Below are 19,437 nucleotides of genomic sequence, written 5' to 3'. Positions count from 1 at the left end.
AATATGCTGCCTATTTATTTTCCTCTTGATGCCTGTGATTATTTTTCCAATCACGTTAAATCTGTTTCCTCTGGTTCCCAACCTCCTCCCTCATCACTGGAAACAATCTCTTATTATTTATTCTGTCAAAACCATTCTTAAATTTGAATGTATCTATCAAATCTCCTCTTAATCGTCATTGCTCTGAGGAGTACAACCCCAACTTCACCACTCTCCACATAACTGAAGTCCCACCTCCTCAGTACCACTCTAGACAATGACCTACATACTCCCCAAGGCCTTGAAATCCTTCATAAATTGTGATGTCCATAATTGGACACACTAGCCCGGCTGTGGCCTACCTAGTGTTTTACAAAGGATGAGCAGAACTTCCTTGCTCTTGTACTCTCTGCCTCCATTGATAAATCTAAGAATCCCATATGCTTTTTATAGGCCTTCTCACATCGTCCTTCAAATATTTGTCAACTTGCACTCCCTGGTCTCTCTCTTCCTGCACCCCCTTAAAATATTCACCATTTAGCTTTTATTACCTACATTTCGATTATATTGCATAAATACATTCAGGGGAAGTGAAATAAATGCATGAGAGAGAATGGGATGCAAAGTTATGTGGGTAGGGTTAGATGAAGAGGCATGGGAGAAGGCTTGAGTAGAGCATAAATATCGTATTTGCCAGTTTGGCTGAATGGATTATTTCTGTGCTGTTCATTCTACTTAATCTATCTCAACAGTATTTGATTGCCTGAGTGGTTAATCTGTGTAGCAGGCTCCCTCGGGAGTGCTAAATGATATATACTTCAATGCAAGGAGTATAGCAAATAAGGCAGATGAGCTGAGAGCACAGGTAGACACTTGGGAGTATCATATTATAGCCATGATAGAGACATGGCTGAAAGAGGGGCAGGTTTGGCAGCTCAATGTTCCTGGTTACAGGATTTTTAGACGGACAGAGAGGTGGGTAAAAGGGGTGGGGGTCTCAGTATTGATTAAAGAAACTATTACAACTGTGAGGAGGGATGACATTTTAGAGGGATCATCAAATGAGGCCATATGGGCCGAACTGAAAAATAAAAAAAGGGGTGATCACACTGCTGGGCATGTATTATAGACCTCCAAATAGTGGGAGGGAGATAGAAGAGCAAATATGTGAGCAAATTTCTGTTAAGGTCAAAAGACCATAGGGCAGTAATAGTAGGGGATTTCCACTATCCTAATATTGATTGGGACAATTATAGTGTGAAGGATATAGAGGGTGCAGAATTTATAAAATACATTTTAGAGAGCTTTTTTAGTCAGTATGTAACAAGCCCAACACGGGGCAGTTCTGGATTTAGTTTTGAGGAATGAAGCTGGGCAGGTTGAAGTTTTATTACTGGGAGAGCACTTGGGTGCCAGTGACTATAATTCAGTCAGATTCAAGGTAGTTTTGGATAAGGATAAGGATAGAACAGGAATAAAAGTTCCAAATTGGGGAAAAGCTGACTGTGCTAAGTTGAGAAGTGATATGACCATAGTGGACTGGAAACAGCTACTTGTGGGTAAATCAGTGTCGGAACAGTGGGAGGCATTCAAGGAGGAGATCCAGAGGGCTCAGGCCAAACATGTGCCCTTAAAGAAGAAGGCTGGGAGTAACAATTCTAGAGCCCCCTGGATGTCTAGGGACTTACAGGGAAGGATAAAGATAAAAAGTGAAGCATATGTCATATACCGATGGCTAAATACTATAGAATCTCTGGAGGCATATGGAAAGTATAGAGGTGAAATTAAAAAGGATATTAGGAATGCTAAGAGAGAGCATGAAAAACTATTTGCAAATAAAATCAAGGAAAACCCAAAGATGTTCTATAAATATATTGAGAGCAAGAGGATAACTAAAGAAAGGGCAGGATCTATTAGAGACCATGAGGGTAATCTGTGTATGGAGGTGGAAGATGTGGGTATGCTTCTCAATGAATATTTTGCATCTGTTTTCACAAAGGAAAGAGGCAATGTAGATACTGCTATCTAGGAGGAGTGTGAAATTCTGGATGAAATAAACATAGTGAGAGAAGAGGTATGGGGGGTTTGCAGCTTAGAACGTGGATAAGACCCCACACCTGGATGAAATGCATTCCAGGCTGTTGAGCGAAGCAAAAGAGGAAATAGCAGAAGCCTTGACCATCATTGTCTTGTCCTCTTTGGATTCAGGTATGGTGCCAGAGGACTGGAGGACTGCTAATGCACCCTGTTTAAGAAGGGGGAAAGGGATAGGCCGAGTAATTACAGGCCTGTCAGCCTAACCTCAGTGGTGGGAAAATTATTGGAAAAAATCCTGAAACACAGGATAAATCTACATTTAAAAAGACAAGGATTAATCAGGGATAGTCAGCGCGGATTTGTTAAGGAAAGATCGTGCTTGACTAACCTGATAGAACTTTTCGAGGAGGTAACCAGGAGGGTCAATGAGGGTAGTGCGTACGATGCAGTGTATATGGATTTTAGCAAAGCTATTGATAAGGTCCCACATGGCAGACTGGTCACGAAGGTAAAAGTCCATGGGATCCAGGGCAAAGTGGCAAGTTGGATCCAAAATTGTCTCAGAGGTAGGAAGCAAAGGGTAGTGGTTAATGGATATTTTTGTGATTGGAAGGATGTTTCAAGTGGGATTCCGCAGGATTCAGTACTGAGTCCCTTGCTTTTTGTGGTATACATCAATGATCTAGATTTGAATATAGGGGTATGATTAAAAAGTTTGCAGATGACACTAAAATTGTGGTTAATGACGAGGAAAGTCATGGACTGCAGGAGGATATTGATCTACTGGTCAGGTGGGCAGAGCAGTGGCAAATGGAATTTAATTCAGAGAAGTGTGAGGTAATGCATTTGGGGAGGCCTAATAAGGAAAGGTTTTACACATTAAACGGGAGGCCACTTAGAAGTGTAGATGAACAAAGGGACCTTGGAGTGCTGGTCCACAGATCCCTGAAAGTAGCAGGTCAGATGGATAAGTTCATTAAGAAGGCATACGGAGTGCTTGCCTTTATTGGCCAGGGCGTAAAATACAAGAGCAGGGAGGTTATACTTAAATTGTATAATACACTGATTAAGCTCAGCTGGAATACTGCGTGCAGTTCTGGTCGCCATATTATAGGAAGGGCATGATTGCACTAGAGAGATTGCAGAGGAGATTTACTAGGATGCTGCCTGGAATGGAGAACCTTAGATATGGGGACAGATTGGATAGGTTGGGTTTGTTCTCCTTGGAACAAAGGAGGCTGAGGGGGAGACCTCATTGAGTTGTATAACATTATGAGGGGACTGGACATAGTGGATAGCAAGGATCTATTTCTCTTGGTGGAGGGGTCAATTATGAGGGAGCATAGGTTTAAGATGGTTGGTGGAAGGTTTAAAAGGGATTTGAGGGGAAGCTTCTTCATGCAGAGAGTTGTGGCGGTCTGGAACTCACTGCCTGGAAGGGTGGTGGATGCAGAAACCCTTACCACATGTAAAAGGTGCTTGGATGTACACTTGAAACATAGAACCATAGAAACATAGAAATGTACAGTGCAGAAAGAGACCTTTCCGGCCCATCGTGTCCGCGCCGGCTGACAAAGAGCCGCACAACCCTTGATCAGCAGCCCTAAAGGTTACATATAAACCTATCAATAATGACGGAACGGCAAAGAGCACTGAGCCCAACCAGTCCTCCTCACACAACTGCGACACTCCTTATACTGAAACATTCTACACTCCACCCCAACCGGAGCCATGTGATCTCCTGGGAGACGCAAAAGTGCCATCACCTGCAGGGTTACGGACCTAGAGCTGGTAAGTGAGATTAGACTGGATAACATCTTGTTGGCTGGCGCAGACAGTACATCATGGAATCTAATACGGCCAGAGTGGTCTTCTGGACTAGTTTCGATCACCTGGATGGGTTGGAGAGGAATTTTCCCAGATTTTTTCCTCCACTTGGCCTGTGTTTTTATCTGTTTTTTGCCTCTCCCAGGATATCACATGGCTCCGGTTGGGGTGGAGTATAAACTGTTGTGATACATGGGATATTGCAGTTGTGTGGGGTGGACTGGTTGGGCCGCATGCTCTTTATCTTTCCACCATGGTTCATTGTTCATAGGTTTATATGTAACCTTCAGGGTTTCTGACCGAGGGCCATGTGGCTGTTTGTTGGCTGGTGTGGACACGGTGGGCCAAAATGGCCTCCTTCTGCGCTGTAAATTCTATGTTTCTATGTTAGTACTGCTTTACTCAAATGCCAATAGATAGATTTCTTACTGAACATAACATTTTGGGATATGATGGATGAGCAGTTTTAGCCATTACCTGTAAAATCACCATCAGTAAAATCACCATCGGTACAATCACCATTGGTAAAATAATCTGTACAATCACCATCAGTAAAATCATCATCGGTAAAAATCACCGTCAGTAAAATCATCATCGGTAAAATCACCATCGGAAAAATCACCATTGGTAAAAATCACCATCGGTAAAATCACCATCGGTAAAATCACCATAAGTAAAATCACCATCAGTACAATCACCATCAGTAAAATCATCATTGGTAAAAATCACCATCGGTAAAATCACCATCGGTAAAATCACTACTGGTAAAATCACCATCAGTAAAATCACCATTGGTAAAATCATCAGTAAAAATCACCATCAGTAAAATCATCATCGGTAAAAATCACCATCGGTAAAATCACCATCGGTAAAAATCACCATCGGTAAAATCACCATTGGTACAATCACCATCGGTAAAATCACCATTGGTAAAATCATCATCGGTACAATTACCATCAGTAAAAGCACCATCGGTAAAATCATCATCAGTAAAATCAACATCAGTAAAATCACCATCGGTACAATCACCATCGGTACAATCACCATCAGTAAAATCACCACAAGTAAAATCACCATCGGTACAATCACCATCGGTAAAATCACCATCGGTAAAATCACCATTGGTACAATCACCATCGGTAAAATCACCATTGGTAAAATCATCGGTACAATCACCATCAGTAAAAGCACCATCAGTAAAATCATCATCGGTAAAATCACCATCAGTAAAATCACCATCGGTACAATCACCATCGGTAAAATCACCATCAGTAAAATCAGCATCGGTAAAATCACCATCAATAAAATCACCATCAGTAAAATCACCATCGGTAAAATCACCATTGATAAAATCACCACAAGTAAAATCACCATCAGTAAAATCACCATCAGTACAATCACCATCAATAAAATCATCATCGGTAAAATCACCATCAGTAAAATCACCATCGGTACAATCACCATCGGTAAAATCACCATCGGTAAAATTACCATCAATAAACATAAAAACATAGAAAATAGGTGCAGGAATAGGCCATTTGGCCCTTCGAGCCTGCACCGCCATTCAATGAGTTCATGGCTGAACATGCAACTTCAGTACCCCACTCCTGCTTTCTCTCCATACCCCTTGATCCCTTTAGCCATAAAGGGCCATATCTAACTCCCTTTTCAATATATCTAACGAACTGGACTCAACATCTTTCTGTGCTAGAGAATACCACAGGTTCACAATTCTCTGAGTGAAGAAGTTTCTCCTCATCTCGGTCCTAAATGGCTTACCCCTTATCTGTAGACTGTGACCCCTGGTTCTGGACTTCCCCAACATCGGGAACATTCTTCCTGCATCTAACCTGTCCAGTCCCGTCAGAATTTTATATGTTTCTATGCAATCAACTCTCATTCTTCTAAATTCCAGTGAATATAAGCCTAGTCGATCCAGTCTTTCTTCATATGTCAGTCCTGCCATCCCGGGAATCAGTCTGGTGAAACTCAAACAGCACTCCCTCAACATCAAGAATGTCCTTCCTCAGATTAGGAGATCAAAACTGTACACAATATTCAAGGTGTGGCCTCACCAAGGCCCTGTACAACTGCAGTAAGACCTCCCTGCTCCTATACTCAATTCCTCTCGCTGTGAAGGCTAACATACCATTTGCCTTTTTCACCGCCTGCTGTACCTGCATGCCAACTTTCAATGACTGATGTACCATGACACCCAGGTCTCGTTGCACCTCACCTTTTCCTAATCTGTCACCATGCAGATAATATTCTGCCTTCCTGTTTTTGCCACCAAAGTGGATAACCTCACATTTATCTACATTATACTGCATCTGCCATGCATTTGCCCACTCACCTAACCTGTCCAAGTCACCCTGCAGCCGCTTAGCATTCTCCTCACAGCTTAGTGTCATCTGAAAATTTAGAGATATTACATTCAATTCCTTTGTCTAAATCATTAATGTATATTGTAAATAGCTGGGGTCCCAGCACTGAACCTTGCGGTACCCCACTAGTCACTGCCTGGCATTCTGAAAATGACCCGTTTATTCCTACTCTTTGCTTCCTGTCTGCCAACCAGTTCTCTATCCACATCAATACATTACCCCCAATACCACGTGCTTTAATTTTGCACACTAATCTCTTGTGTGGGACCTTGTCAAAGCCTTTTGAAAGTCCAAATACACCACACCCACTGGTTCTCTCTTGTCCATTCTACTAGTTACATCCTCAAAAAATTCTAGATTTGTCAAGCATGATTTCCCTTTCACAAATCGATGCTGACTTGGACCGATCCTGTCACTGCTTTCCAAATGCGCTGCTATTACATCTTTAATAATTGATTCCAACATTTTTCCCACTACTGATGTCAGGCTAACCAGTCTATAATTCCCTGTTTTCTCTCTCCCTTCTTTTTGGGGTTACATTAGCTACCCTCCAATTCATAGGAACTGATCTAGAGTTGATAGAATGTTGGAAAATGACCACCAATGCATCCACTATTTCTAGGGCCACTTCCTTAAGTACTCTGGGATGCAGACTATCAGGCCCTGGGGATTTATCAGCCTTCAATCCGATCAATTTCCCTAACACAATTTCCTGACTAATAAGGATTTCCTTCAGTTCCTCCTTCTCGTTAGACCCTCGGTCCCCTAGTATTTCCGGAAGGTTATTTGTGTCTTCCTTAGTGAAGACAGAACCAAAGTATTTGTTCAATTGGTCTGCCATTTTTCAAATGTCCTGCTACTGCTTCTTTAATAATGGACTCCAACATTTTCCCAACCACAGATGTTAGGCTAACTGGTCTATAGTTTCCTGTTTTTCGTCTGCCTCCTTTTTTAAATAGGGGCATTACATTTGCAGTTTTCCAGTCTGCTGAGAACTCCCCAGAATCCAGGGAATTTTGGTAAATTACATCCAATGTATCAAAAAGTAAATTACGTAATAAAACTTTGAAATTAATTTAAGTTCTATTACTTTAAAAAAAAGTGAAGTGCTATTTTAATTTATGTGTGGGTATCTTTGATTTTAGGGATATTCTCATTGATAGCTCAGAACTTCCATTACTATGAATGAGAATACTACATTTCCAGGTCCACGTGAACCCAGCGCTTATGATCCCGGGATGTGTGGGCCTCTGCGCTGGGTGCGCATCTCGGCCTCGGACCGCAAGTGTTCGTTCCTCTGAGACCACCACGTACTTTTGACAAAACCATTTCGATCGGAGGCATCTGCCCGCGGGAAGCCTCCGACCCCAATATTTGCCCCAATATATTGCACATCTGTGTAATATTTGTGATGTAAAGATTGTTGGGTTTGAAGTAGTTAACTGAATCTGTTTGTTCAGTGCCTGTAATTAATGCCAGTCTCCATGGGAACTAATTGTGTCACCAGAGCGTTTCCCTGCTTTAAATAAGCAATTATTTTCAACATGCGGTGTCAGTGGGAGCATCGCGTGTGGCACTGATACCGATCAACAGCTGTACAGGGAGTGAAGGAACCAATAGGAATCTGAGAGCAAAAGATTGCAACGTTACAACAATGGCCCACAATCTGAGAGCAGTAGATTATAGCAGTCCGTTCTGGGCTTTTCAGATTCTCCATGTATATTATGATTTACTACAAGTAAGGGATTGGATATATTATCCGCTTGTGGGTATACAAGTAATTTATTATCCACTCCTCGCTGCTGTGGGTGTCACCGGTAAGTCCCTATATCCAGCTATAAATTCTATAATGGCTATAATTACTGATTCTGTTATTCACTGTTGCTCTTTCTGGCAAGTCTTTATATCGAGCTAAAACTCTGGAGGGGGATATCCTGGAGGCAACATGTATTTACTGGGTCTTTGGGAGTGAGATTTAATTCACAAAGGGTCCCTGGGAATGAGACTGTATTTGCAATGTCCTTGGGGTGTGTCACTGTTGAACAGAGATCCAGAGAGAGGCAAATATTCAAACGGGACGAGAGGCGGTTCAAACACCGGAACCAGAGAGCGTACAAATATTGGCAGGGTTCCAGAGAATGTACTGATATTTATAGGGTTACTGAGAATGTACTGATATTTACAGGGGACACAGAGAAAGTACTGATATTTACAGGGGACAGAGAATGTACTGATATTTACAGGGGACACAGAGAATGTACTGATATTTACAGGGGACACAGAGAATGTACTGATATTTATAGGGGACACAGAGAATGTACTGATATTTACAGGGTCCAAGAGAATGTACTAATATTTACAGGGGACAGAAAATGTAACAATATTAATGTAATAATAATTACAGACAATTACAGTACTTATCGTGACAGGGGCAATAGGAGACAGTGCTAATATTTAAGGAGTGGAAAAGGAACGTCTGTAGCCCATTCTGGGGGGAGAGGTTGAACAGCCAGATGTCGTGGTCCATATCGGGACCAATGACATAGGCAGGAAGAGGGATGAGGTCCTGCAGGTAGATTTTAGGGAGCTAGGAGAGTGATTAAAAAGTAGGACCTCAAAGGTAGTAATCTCCGCGTTACTCCCGGTGCCACAAGCTAGTTGAATATAGAAATAGGAGGATAGAGCAGATGAATGCGTGGCTGGAGAGATGGTGCAGGAGGGAGGGCTTTTATTCCTGAGGCATTTTGACTGTTTCTGGGGGAAATGGGACCTGTACAAGCCGGACGGGTTTCACCTCAACAGAGCCGGGACCAATATCATTGTGGTGGAGTGAGGGGGAGGAGAGGTTACTAGTACCATTGGGGAGGGTTTAAACTTTCTTAGCAGGGGGATGGGAACCGGAGAATAGATTCAGTTGGGAGAGATGCAAAGCTTGAATTGGAAAGCAGCAAAGTAGAAAGTGAATTTGGAAGACAGAGGAAACAAGGGCTGGAAAATAGACAACAAGGAAGTCTGGCAGTGCTAAATGGTATATACTTCAATGCAAGGAGTACAGGGAATAAGGCAGATGATCTGAGGGCACAGATAGACACTTGGGAGTACGATATTATAGCTATTACTGAGATATGGCTGAAAGAAGAGCAGGTATGGCAGCTCAACATTCCTGGTTACAGGGTTTTCAGACGAGATAGAGAGGGTCAAAAAAGGAGGGTGGGGTCGCAGTATTGATTAAAGAAACAATTACAGCTGTGAGGAGGGATGATACATTAGAGGGGTCATCAACTGAGGCCATATGGGTTGAATTGAAAAACAAAAAGGGGCGATCACACTGCTGGGAGTGTACTATAGACCCCCAAACAGTCAGAGGGAGAGAGAAGTGCAAATATGTCGGCAAATTGCTGAGAGGTGCAAAAACTAAAGAGCTGTAATAGTAGGGATTTTCAACTACCCTAATATTAACCAGGATAAAATTAGTGTGAAGGGAATAGAGGGTGCGGAATTTCTAAAATGCATTCAGAAGAACATTTTTAGCCAGTGGCCCTGAAATCCCAACCAGTACGGACCCGAGAAGGCATCGCAAAATCCGGTTTTCGACACGCCAAGCAGTTGCGCCGTTAGCCGCCGTTTCCTATCTGTCGAGTTTCTGGCTTAACAAGGACATTCCCACGGCAGAGATTGGGCTATTTGCCCATCTCTTGTTCACAAATACTGGAGTACTGAAGTGACATGATCAGCCATGACCACATTGAATGGTGGTGCAGGCTCGAAGGGCCGAACGGCCGACTCCTGCACCTGTTTTCTATGTTTCTAAATGTCCTTATAACTCTTACACCTGGTAAAAGTGGGCACATATCCTACTTTTACCAGTGTAAGTGCTTAAAAACATATGAAAAACATCTAAAAATAAAATTTCAAAATACAAAATACTGAAGCAGTAGCAGGACATTTGGAAAAGCAAAATTCGGTCAGGCAGAGTCAGCATGGATTTATGAAGGGGAGGTCATGTTTGACAAATTTGCTGGAATTCTTTGAAGATGTAACGAACAGGGTGGATACAGGGGAACCATTGGATGTGGTGTATTTGGACTTCCAGAAGGCATTTGACAAGTTTACTGCACAAGATAAAAGTTCACGGGGTTGGGGGTAATATGTTAGCATGGATAGAGGATTGGCTGACAAACAGAAAACAGAGAGCTGGGATAAATGGTTCATTCTCTGGTTGACAATCAGTAACGAGTGGGGTGTCGCAGGGATCAGTGCTGGGACCACAACTATTTACAATCTATATTAACGACTTGGAAGAAGGGATTGAGTGTAATGTAGCCAAGTTTGCTGATGATACAAAGATGGGAGGAGGGGCAATGTGTGAGGAGGACATAAAGAGTCTGCAGGAGGACATAGACACTTATGTGAATGGGCAAAAATTTGGCAGATGGAGTATAATGCTAGAAAGTGTGAGATCATGCACTTTGGCAGAAAAAAATCAAAGAGCAAGTTATTATTTAAATGGAGATAGATTGCAAAGTGCTGCGGTACAGCGGGATCTGGGGGTACTTGTGCATGAAACACAAAAGGATAGTATGCAGCTACAGCAAGTGATCAGGAAGGCCAATGGAATCCTGGCCTTTATTGCAAAGGGGATGGAGTATAAAAGCAGGGAAGTCTTGTTACAGCTGTACAGGGTATTGGTGAGGCCACACCTGGAATACTGCGTGCAGTTTTGGTTTCCATATTTACAAAAGGATATACTTGCTTTGGAGGCAGTTCAGAGAAGGTTCACTCGGTTGATCCCGGGGAGGAGGGGGTTGACTTATGAGGAAACGTTGAGTATGTTGGGCCTCTACTCATTGGAATTCAGAAGAATGAGAGGTGATCTTATCGAAATGTATAAGATTATGAGAGAGCTTGACAAGGTGGATGCAGAGAGGATGTTTCCACTGATGGGAGAGACTAGAACTCGAGGGCATAATCTTAGAATAAGGGACCGCCCATTTAAAACTGAGATGAGGAGAAATTTCTTCTCTCTGAGGGTTGTGGATCTGTGGAATTCGCTGCCTCAGAGTGCTTTGGAAGCTGGGACATTGAATAAATTTAAGACCGAAATAGACAGTTACTTGAGCGATGGGGAGATGAGGGGTTATGGGGAGCGGGCGGGGACGTGGAGCTGAGTCTACATGATCTTATTGAATGGCGGAGCAGGCTCGAGGGGCCTTATGGCCTATTCCTGCTCCTACTTCTTATGTTCTTATGTTATATTTATGTTAAAAATCCTGCCCACTCAGGTAATTTTATTTTAAACCATAATTAAAACTTTTTTAAAAATTGGCAAGTATTTTTTTTTCAAAAACATTTCTATCAACTTTCATTTCTATAATGTATTTATGTGAGGTGTTTTTTAATGTTTTATGTAGTGTTTGGATATTTGGGGGTGTTTCTCATTCATAGTAATAGGAGTTTCGGACTTACGAAACCCTATTGCTATGAATGTGAAAATACTTTACTGTGATTGGGTGTGTAGGCCCATGTGACTCCTGCGGTCGTCCCAACGTGAACGCGCTCCATTGCGCAAGAAGGGGAACCCTCGAGTCCGGGATCTTTGGTGAGCGTTTGAATAAAATCACATCTTTTCTCCTATTTTTAGTCGAACGCCCGCGGGAAGAAGAAACCGAGATTTCAGGCCCAATATGTAGCAAGCCCAACAAGGGAGGAGGCGGTTCTGGAATTAGTTTTAGGGGATGGAGTTAGACAGGTGGAAGGGATATCAGTTGGAGAGCATTTAGGTGCTAGTGATCATAATTCAGTTAAATTTAGGGTCATTACGGACGAGGACAAAGATCGACCAGGAATAAAAGTTCTCAATTGGGGAAAAGCCAATTTTGCTAAGCTAAGTTTTCATTTAGCCAAGGTGAACTGGAAACAGCTACTTGAAGGTAAATCAGTGTCAGAGTAGTGGGAGGCATTCAAGGAGGAGATCCTGAGGGTTCAGAGCAAGTATGTTCCCTTAAAGAAAAAGGGTGGGACTAACAAAGCAAAGAGAGAGCATAACAAAATGTAGGCAAGTAAAATCAAGGAAAACCCAAAGATATTTTATAAATGCATTAAGAGCAAGAGGATAACTAAAGAAAGAGTAGGACCTATTAGAGACCATAAAGATAACCTGTATGTAGAGGTGGAAGACATGGGTATGGTTATTAATGAATAATTTGCATCTATTTTCACAAAAGAGAGGGATGATGCAGACATTACTATCAGGGAGGAAGAGTGTGAAATATTTGATGAAATAAACATTTTGAGGGAGAAAGTATTAAGGGGTTTAGCAGCTTTGAAAGTGGTTAAATTCCCAGGCCCGGATTAAATGTACCCAGGCTGTTAAGAGGCAAAAGAGGAAATAGCAGAGGCTCTGACCATCATTTGCCAATCCTCACTGGGTACAGATGTGGTGCCAGAGGACTGGAGGATTGCTAACATTGTACCGTTGTTTAAAAAGGGAGAAAGGGATAGATCGAGTAATTACAGGCCAGTCAGCAGAACCTCGCTGGTGGGAAAATTAATGGAAAAAATTCTGGGGGACAGGATAAATCGTCATTTCGAAAGACACGGATTAATCAAGGATAGTCAGCATGGATTTGTTAAGGGAAGGTCGTGTCTGACTAACTTGATTGAATTTTTTAAGGAGGTAACCAGGAGGGTCGATGAGGGTATTGCATTTGATGTAATGTATATAGTTTTTAGCAAAGCTTTGATAAGGTCCCACATGGTCATGAAAGTAAAAGCCCATGGGATCCAGGGCAAAGTGGCAAGTTGGATCCAAAATTGGCTCAGAGGCAGGAAGCAAAGGGTAATGGTTGATGGGTGTTTTTGTGACTGGAAGGCTGTTTCCAGTGGGGTCCCGCAGGGCTCAGTACTGGGTCCCTTGCTTTTTGTGGTATATATCAATGATTTAGACTTGAATGTAGGGGTTTTAATTAAGAAGTTTGCAGATGATATTAAAATCGGCTGTGTGATTAATAATGAAGAAGAAAGCTGTTGACTGCAGGAAGATATCAATGAACTGGTCAGGTGGGCAGAACAGTGGCAAATAGAATTCAATCTGGAGAAGTGTGAGGTAATGCATTTGGGGAGAGCTAACAAGCTAACAAGGCAAGGGAATACACATTAAATGGTAGGACACAGAAGTGTAGATGAACAAAGGGACCTTGAAGTACATGTCCACAGATCCCTGAAGGTAGCAGGCCAGGTAAATAAGGTGGTTAAGACGGCATACGGAATACTTGCCTTTATTAGCCAAGGCATAGAATACAAGAGCAGGGAGGTTATGCTTGAACTGTATAAAACACTAGTTAGGCCGCAGATGGAGTACTGTGTGCAGTTCTGGTCACCACATTACAGGAAAGATGTGATTGCACTAGAGAGGGTACAGAGGAGATTTACAAGGATGTTGCCTGGACTGGAGAATTTTAGCTATGTGGAAAGATTGGATAGGCTGTGTTTGCTTTCTTTGGAACAGATGAGGCTGAGGGGAGACCTGATTGAGGTGTATAAAATTATGAGGGGCCTGGATAGAGTGGATGGGAAGGACCTGTTTCCCTTAGCAGAGCGGTCAACAATGAAGAGGATAGAGGGTTAAAGTAAATGGGGGGAGGTTTAGAGGCAATCTGAGGGGAAATTTCTTCACCCAGAGGGTGGTGGGGGTCTGGAACTCACTACCTGAAAGGGTGGTAGAGGCAGAAACCCTCACCACATTTAAAGGTTACTTGGATGTGCACTTGAAGTGCCGTAACCTACAGGCTACGGACCAAGAGCTGGAAAGTAGGATTAGGCTGGGTAGCTCTTTATCGATCGGCACGGACGCGATGGGCCGAAATGGCCTCCTTCCGTGCTGTAAATTTCTATGATTCTCTGATTCTAAGAAAAGGTATTAATATTTCGTGGTGATATGGAGACAGAATCAATATTAACAGAGGAGCTAGAGGCAGTACGGATGTTTACAGATGAATTAGAGACCGTACTAATATTTAAAGTGGATCCAGAGACTGTATGCATATTAACAGAGGACAAAGAAAATGTAGGTATGTTTACAGGGGATCCACAGACATTATTAGTATCGACATAGGATCCAGAGATCCAGAGGTACTAATATCGACAACTTGTATTTATATAGCGCCTTTAACATAGTAATTCATCCCAAGGCACTTCATAGGTGTGTTATAAAACAAAATTTGACAGCAGGTCATGAAGGTAGGTTTTAGACAGATGACCTTGGTCATAGAGCTGGTTTTAAGGAGTGCCTGAAAGGAGGAGAGAGAGGTAGGGAAGAGGATTGGTTCAGTGAGAGAATTCCACAGTTTAGCCCCTTGATGGAGCGATGGAAATCAGTGGCCAGAATTAGAGGAGTGCAGATAACTTGGGGGGATTGTGGGACTGAAGGAGATTACAGAGATAGGGAGGGGGCGAGGTCATGGAGTGATTTGAAAACAAGGATCAGAATTTGAAACATGAGGCGTTGCTTAAGCCGGAGCCAATGTAGGACAGCGAGCACTAGGGGTGATGGATGAGTGGGACTTGGTGCGAGTTAGGACACGGGCTGCCGATTTTTGGATCACCACAGAGGGTCCTGAGACTGTACCAACACTTACAGAGGGTCCTGAGACTGTACCAACACTCACAGAGGGTCCACAGACTATACTAATATTTCCAGCGGATCCAATTTTACATGACCATTCAGCTCCAGACCTCATTACAACGTTGGTCCAAACATGGATAAAAGAGCTGAATTCCAGAGGTAAGGTGAGAGTGGCTGCCCTTGACATCAAGGCAGCATTTGACCAAGTGTGGCATCAAGGAGCCCTATGATTTAGATGAGGGGATTAAATGTAGTATCTCCAAGTTTGCGGATGACACTAAGTTGGGTGGCAGTGTGAGCTGCGAGGAGGATGCTATGAGGCTGCAGAGTGACTTGGATAGGTTAGGTGAGTGGGGAAATGCATGGCAGATGAAGTATAATGTGGATAAATGTGAGGTTATCCACTTTGGTGGTAAAAACAGAGAAACAGACTATTATCTGAATGGTGACAGATTAGGAAAAGGGGAGGTGCAACAAAACCTGGGTGTCATGGTACATCAGTCATTGAAGGTTGGCATGCAGGTACAGCAGGCGGTTAAGAAAGCAAATGGCATGTTGGCCTTCATAGCGAGGGGATGTGAGTACAGGGGCAGGGAGGTGTTACTACAGTTGTACAGGGCCTTGGTGAGGCCACACCTGGAGTATTGTGTACCGGTTTGGTCTCCTTGCTTGAGGAAGGACATTCTTGCTATTGAGGGAGTGCAGCGAAGGTTCACCAGACTGATTCCCGGGATGGCGGGACTGACATATCAAAAAGACTAAATCAACTGGGCTTGTGTTCACTGGAGTTCAGAAGAATGAGAGGGGATCTCAGAGAAACATTTAAAATTCTGACTGGTTTAGACAGGTTAGATGCAGGAAGAATGTTCCCAATGTTGGGGAAGTCCAGAGCCAGGGGTCACAGTCTAAGGATAAGGGGTAAGCCATTTAGGACCGAGATGAGGAGAAACTTCTTCAGCCAGAGAGTGGTGAACCTGTGGAATTCTCTACCACAGGGAGTTGTTGAGGCCAATTCACTAAATATATTCAAAAAGGAGTTAGATGTAGTCCTTACTACTAAGGGGATCAAGGGGTATGGCGAGAAAGCAGGAATGGGGTACTGAGGTTGCATGTTCAGCCATGAACTCATTGAATGGCGATGCAGGCTCGAAGGGCCGAATGGCCTACTCCTGCACCTATTTTCTATGTTTCTATGTTTCTAAAACTGAAGTCAATGGGATTCAGGGGGAAAACTCTACACTGGCTGGAGTCATACCGAGCACAAAGGAAGATGGTTGAGTTTGTTGGTGCCAATCACGTCTGGACATCGCTACAGGAGTTCCTCAGGGCAATGCCCGAGGCCCAACCATCTTCAGCTGCTTCATCAATGACCTTCCCTCCATCATCAGGTCAGAAATGGGGATGTTCGCTGATGATTGCACAGTGTTCTGTGCCATTCACAGATAATGAAGCAGTCCGTGCCCACAGTGGCAAGACCTGGAACCATTCAGGCTCTGGTTAATAAGTGGCAAGTAACATTCACACCACACAAGTGCCAGGCAATGACTATCTCCAACAAGACATTCAACAGCTGAATCCCCCACCATCAACTTCCTGGGGGTCACCATTAACCAGAAAATTAACTGGACCAGCCACATAAATACTGTGGCTACAAGAGCAGATCAGAGTATTCTGTAATGAGTGACCCACTTCCTCCTGACTCCCCAAGGCCTTTCCACCATCTACAAGGCACAACTCAGGAGTGTGATGCAATATTTTCCACTTGCCTGGATGAGTGCAGCTCCAATAATATTCAAGAAGCTCGACACTATCCAGGACAAAGCAGCCCGCTTGATTGGCATCCCATCCACCACCTTAAACATTCACTCCCTCCACCACTGGCGCACCTTGGCTGCAGTGTGTACCATCTACAAGATGCACTGCAGCAACTCCCAAACCCGCGACCTCTACCACCTAGAAGGACAAAGGGAGCAGGCGCATGGAACACCACCACCTCCAAGTTCCCCTCCAAGTCACACACCATCCTGACTTTGAAATATATCTATTGTGCTCCTAACACAGATGAGGCTGCACACAGGGACGTTAAAGTAACAGTGACCTCAGTCTTTAATCGACACTCCAGAGTGAGGAACAGGCCTTAGGGGCCGGCTGAAATACATTGCTTCCAAGGGATGCTGGGATCCCTTGGGACTTCAGCGGATGAGCTCCCTGGTGGTGGAAAATGGGAGTGCATGCTTTACAGATACACATCACTCCCCCCCCCCAAAGTCAAAGTGAAAACTATTTACAAGGTGAGGCGGTCGGGAGCCTTTCTTTCCCTGGTGGACCGCCTCGGTACAAATGTCTGTTCTGGTGTGTTGGTTGTGCCCTCGCTGGGCTGGCGTGTTGTTGGCCCTGCAGGGCTGCTAGGTGATCCTGGCTTTGCTGGGCTGTTGGGCGTGATGGGTTTGATTTCCTGGTCCGGCGTGGTGTCGTTGATCCTTTGGGTGTGTGTTGTGGGCTCGATAAAGGTGGTGTCTGCTGTGGATTGTTCAGGGCAGTCTGTGAACCGCAGCCTCGTTTGGTCCAGGTGCTTTCTGCAAATTTGTCCATTGTCTAGTTTGACTACAAACACCCTATTCCCTTCTTTAGCTATCACCGTGCCCGCGATCCACTTGGGACCATGTCCATAGTTTAGCACATACACAGGGTCATTCAGATCAATTTCCCGTCACACGGTGGTGCGACCATCGTTTACATTTTGTTGCTGCCTCCTGCTCTCTACCTGATGATGCAGGTTGGGGTGAACCAGCGAGAGTCTGGTTTTAAGTGTCCTTTTCCTGAGTAGCTCAGCCGAGGGCAGCCTTGTGAGTGAGTGGGGTCTCGTGCGGTAGCTGAGCAGTACTCGGGACAGGTGGGTTTGGAGTGAGCCTTCTGTGACTTGTTTAAGGCTCTGTTTGATGGTTTGTACTGCCCATTGGAGGCTGGTTTAAACGGGGCCGAGGTGACATGTTTGATCCCATTGCGGGTCATGAATTCTTTAAATTCAGCACTGGTGAAACATGGCCCGTTGTCACTGACCAGTATGTCAGGCAGGCCGAGGGTGGCAAACATGGCCCTCAGGCTTTCAATGGCGGTGCTTCCCGACATTATTTCACATGCAATCCATTTTGAATAAGCATCCACCACCACCAGGAACATTTTATCGAAAAACGGGCCCGCATAGTCGACATGGATCCTCGACCATAGTCTGGAGGACCAGGACCACAAACTTAGTGGTGCCTCTCAGGGTGCGTTGCTCAACTGAGCACATACGCTGCATTGCCGTACACAGGACTCGAAGTCAGAGTCGATACCGGGCCACCACATGTGGGATCTGGCTATCGCTTTCATCATTACTATACCCGTGTGTGTGCTGTGGAGATCCAAGATGAACGTCTCCCTGCTCTTTTTGGGTAGCACTACGCGGCTACCCCACAACAGGCAGTCTGCCTGAATGGACAGCTCGTCCTTTCGCTGCTGGAACAGCTTGATTAGCTCTTGCATTTCAACGGGGATGTTTTTTCCCCCATACCCAGTTCTCACCCTTGCGCAATAACACATGTAGGGGCTCTAAAAGGGTGCTTAACCCCGGTAGGAAGTTACCAAATTAATTGAAGAGTCCCAGGAATGACCGCAGCTCCGTGGCATTCTGTGGCCTGGGCGCGTTCCTGATAGCCTCTGCCTTGGCGTCTGTGGGCCGAATGCCATCCGCCGCGATCTTTCTCCCCAAAAACTCCACTTCTGTTGACTTGAAGACGCATTTCGACCTCTTCAGCCGCAGCCCTACACGATCCAGTCACTGGAGGACCTCCTCCAGGTTTTTTAAGTGCTCAGCGGTGTCCCGACCCGTGAGCAATATGTCGTCTTGAAAGACCACCGTGTGTGGTACCGACTTAAGGAGGCTCTCCATGTTTCTCTGGAAGAACGCTGCAGCCGACCGAATTCCAAACGGGCATTTGTTGTAGATGAACAGTCCCTTTTGCGTGTTGATTCAGGTGAGGCCCTTCGAAGACTCTTCCAGCTCCTGCGTCATGTAGGCCGAAGTCAGGTCGAGTTTGGTGAACATCTTGCCTCCTGCCAGCGTCGCAAATAGGTCGTCTGCCTTTGGTAGCGGGTATTGGTCCTGTAGCGAGAAACGATTAATAGTTACTTTATAATCGCCGCAAATCCTGACCGTGCCATCACTTTTGAGTACTGGAACAATCGGGCTGGCCCACTCGCTGAATTCCACTGGGGATATGATGCCCTCGCGTTGCAGCCTGTCCAGCTCGATTTCCACTCTCTCCCTCATCATGTGAGGTACCGCTCGCGCCTTGTGGTGAATGGATCGTGCCTCTGGAACCAAGTGGATCCACACCTTCGTCCCAGAAAAGTTTCCAATGCCTGGCTCAAAAAGGGAAGGAAATTTGTCAAGAACCTGGGTACATGAGGCCTCATCGACATGTGATAGCGCTCGGATGTCATCCCAGTTCCAGCGGATTTTGCCCAGCCAGCTCCTTCCAAGCAATGTGGGGCCATCGCCCGGGACAATCTAGAGTGGCAGTTCGTGCACCGTGCCCTCGTAGG

This window comes from Pristiophorus japonicus, unplaced genomic scaffold (assembly GCF_044704955.1).
Source record: "Pristiophorus japonicus isolate sPriJap1 unplaced genomic scaffold, sPriJap1.hap1 HAP1_SCAFFOLD_426, whole genome shotgun sequence".
Taxonomy (NCBI): Eukaryota; Metazoa; Chordata; class Chondrichthyes; family Pristiophoridae; genus Pristiophorus; species Pristiophorus japonicus.
This window is presented reverse-complemented; position numbering follows the sequence as displayed.